Source organism: Chenopodium quinoa, unplaced genomic scaffold (genome assembly GCF_001683475.1).
Source record: "Chenopodium quinoa cultivar QQ74 unplaced genomic scaffold, ASM168347v1, whole genome shotgun sequence".
NCBI lineage: Eukaryota > Viridiplantae > Streptophyta > Magnoliopsida > Caryophyllales > Amaranthaceae > Chenopodium > Chenopodium quinoa.
Window position 1 is genome coordinate 3,319,868 of NW_018744704.1, and position 3,561 is coordinate 3,323,428.

The 3,561-nt window shown below is 33.1% G+C and overlaps 1 long non-coding RNA gene across 1 annotated transcript; it reads right to left on the reverse strand.

The window, feature by feature from the left end:
* Positions 1-433: 433 nt before the first annotated feature.
* LOC110702914 lies at positions 434-2,921 on the reverse strand. Its single transcript, XR_002507616.1, has 3 exons — positions 2,195-2,921; positions 2,008-2,075; positions 434-830 (listed from the first exon to the last, which is right to left on the reverse strand). It is a non-coding gene; the product is annotated as an uncharacterized LOC110702914 (long non-coding RNA).
* Between the last annotated feature and the right edge of the window lie 640 nt (positions 2,922-3,561).

Sequence of the window (3,561 nt, forward strand, 5' to 3'; positions counted from 1 at the left end):
GAATATGCGCTCGACTTACACTAGTAAGCCCCTTGTGTTTGAAATCACAAACACTAACCCAACCTTTCAACCCCTCTGTTGAAGGCTTTGACAAAATCAAATGCTCTCTTGTGATCTCGCTTCTAAAAGCTAATTAAGAGAAAATGTTTAAGCTCTAAGAGTGCTCTTGTATATGACTCAATGAATAGGCTCTTGTGCTTAAGTGTATATGACTCTCAAAGATTACTCTTTTTTCATTTCAGAGAGACTTACAGAATATGAGAAGCTAGATGAGTTTATATACTTGGATACAAAAACCCTAGTTTCCTTAAATCACGCAATCTTGATGAACAAGCAATAATGTGATTTTAGGAAAGTATTTATCTTATTTGATTTAATCATAAAGATAAAATCAATAAAGATAAATACTCCTAGTTTTTAGGTAACCATAATATTATCATCTAATTTCCAGCTGCTTAGAATATTTTCAAGATAATCTTTTGAAAAATATTGTTACAAAATCCTTTTCAAAACACGCAGCATGGATATTCCGTACAGTGAACCTGGTTCCCTGAATTGAGTATGTTATGAATTATGTTCCAGCTTTGTACCAGAATTCATTATATACCTCAATACACTTATAAGCACTTATTTTACCCAAACATGCAAGTCATACTACGGAGCACATTACATGATAAAACTAGATTAATCATTAAAGTACAAATCTTCTTTTCTTCATGTAATCTTCAAGACTTGAATCCTCCTTGAATACGTCCATTATAAGCAATGTATTTTTCTTCGAATGTCTTTGAAAAGCCTCCATGCTCCAAGTCTTGGAATCAACTCAACTACTGCACATGTAACATGGTTAATGTACAATAAAGAGTATATGACTGCTTTTCAACATAGCAGTCGAGGAAACAGTTCCTATTGGTTTCCCACCAATACATGGAAAAATTTATTTCAACCATTTCCTGCATATAGACAAGTTAGTTAAATGAATACCACAAATAAGTAATAACTTGTCTAGAGAAATAGTGTTCAATTCTAGCTGGTTTCCAACCAACTATTTGCAATACTTATTGTAACCTGTATCCCGTAACTGTTTGTCATCACTCAAAACCTAAGGGACTCAACACTAAATACAGGTTTCTAGCTATCATGTGATTCTTCAGGCATGTCATTATGTCAGTATGAGTGATCCAACACTCAAAAATCTTAATGCTACACCACTGTGGCAAATTCCGATTCCAAGGCTGGTAACAAAAGCACATCATAGGCTTATAATAAGTAGAAAGCTACATTTAAAGAGTAGTGGGATATTCTGGACCTAGATATCCTACTAAACACAATCAGGAGCAGTTCCAATTTTAACGAGTGTGCATGACAGCATAAATCTACAAGTTTTGTAAGACAGTTTAGAGACACGAACAACAGTAAGGGTAATAACGATTACCCAGCAGAATTCTGCTACAGTTAGTGACTTGGTGGTGTTAGGAATTTACAAGTTTTAAACCAAGAATAAATAGAAAGATGATAGGACCATAGGCCTAAGTGACAAATTGACATTCCAAGGTTTAATTAGCTGATTTCGACTGGAAAAAAAAATTGCTTTTTCACCAATGTGTATTGATGGTGATTTTCCCAAAACTTCAGATGGCAGCAAAATCTACCAAACTTGAGATTAATTGAGCTACCCCAACAAGATTTTAGGACAAATTCTTGTACATGACAAGACATTTAACTCTCAAGCAAGGAAACTCTTCTTCTTTTTATAATTCTATTATATATATTCCGTACTGCAAGAAGAAAGTAATGAGATTGATCAAAATTATTGATCAGCCAACATCCAAACTAAAACATAATTTAGAGAATAGAGATTATAGTATACAATAATTAAATACATAAATCACCTACCAATTTAAGGGCAAAATTAATTGCACTTTCAACAAGAGCTTTATGACATCATTAATTGCAATTTAAAGAACTTTGCAAATAAATAAAAGGAGGTGGAATCTGGTTAGTCACCTGTGAGACATGGTATTCTGGACCATCCGTCAAGGAGAAAGTAACATATCCCTTAGATTAGTCTCCAACTAAGAAAAAAAAAGAAGAAGAAATTAATATTATGACATCATAATTCTATTTTTCTGAGATCCAAATATTAAATCAAATTCATAAATTTTTGAAGGTTGTAGAGTTCAGAAATTAATACCCAAACTTGGTTGGGCCCAACAATGTTTAAGCTCAGGAGCATCTTCCTTCCATAGACCACTACTATCAACTTCAACAACGGATTGTTCTGCATACTTGGGTCCCTTCAAATTGGGTTTTTGAAGGTGATGACATCCTCACCTATCCTTCCAACCTCATCACATCCTATCACTTTCCGTCGAAAGAATATCTTACCTCATGGAATAGTTTCAATGGATTAGAAGAGGAACTCAGAAATTGCTTAAATGGAGAAGTTGAAGTTCCCTCAAGTAACAATTAGAATAATCCTCAAAATCCAAACAATTCAAAGAATAAGAACACGAAATTAATACAATTAAGCAGAAAAATTAAACACAATTGAAAAAATTAATCCGAAAAATCAAACAAAAATCAAGGTAAAAACACAAATAAAAAATAATTACTCAAAAAAACTAAAATCAACTTAATAATTATTCAAATAAACCTAAAATCAAACTAAAATCAACGTAATAGCACAAATAAGCGTGATATCTAGGTTTTTTCGAAAAAAACGAAAATATGTAAGATAACGAAAATCAAACTAATATCAACGAAAATCACCTTGACAAAGAATCAATGAAGTTTGAAGAAGAATTGATGAAGAATCAAAGCAAATAGCAGTTGAAAGGGAGCAGAGAAATTGAAAGAGGAAAGAAGATTTGGAGTGTCGAAACTGTCGAATGAAGGAGGAGAGAGAAAATGCTAGAAAATTATTTTTGAAATTATGTTTTATTGGGATAAATTGTAACCATTGGATTCAATTGATCTAACGGTTGTAATATATCCTCACATATAATAGGGTTCTTATACGAGGGATGTGGTCTCATATGATCCCATTTCTATATATATACATATAACCGGGTTACCATGAGAACTAGTCAAATAATAGGAACTAAGAACTAATCTGGACAGTCAGATCTAAGGGAAGAGGCGCGCAATCTAACGGTTCAAATTCATTCAGACAAATTAAACGAGGCACGAAATTTCAAGCGCCATAATCTCTCTCTTCTCTCTGTCCTCCGCCATTTCAATTGCTCAAAACTGCTCAAAATCATCGAAAAAACCGCCATAATTGCCATTTTCAACTGCTTAATTACGCTATATAAGCATAATTCAAGTTCTATCATCTACATTTCTTCAGTTTCGAACAAAAATTGTGAAAATTAGCAAAAATTGGCGAAAATTAGGTATTACTTTGAAACTTTGAAGTTCATACTCTTTCGTCTAATTTTGTTGGGTTTCGTGGAGTCCGAGTCCACGCGGAAGAGAAACCCGCCCACTAATTTAGGCAACTAAGCATGCAATCACTAATTAAACAACAAATTAAAGAGAGAAAGAAAAGACATTCTT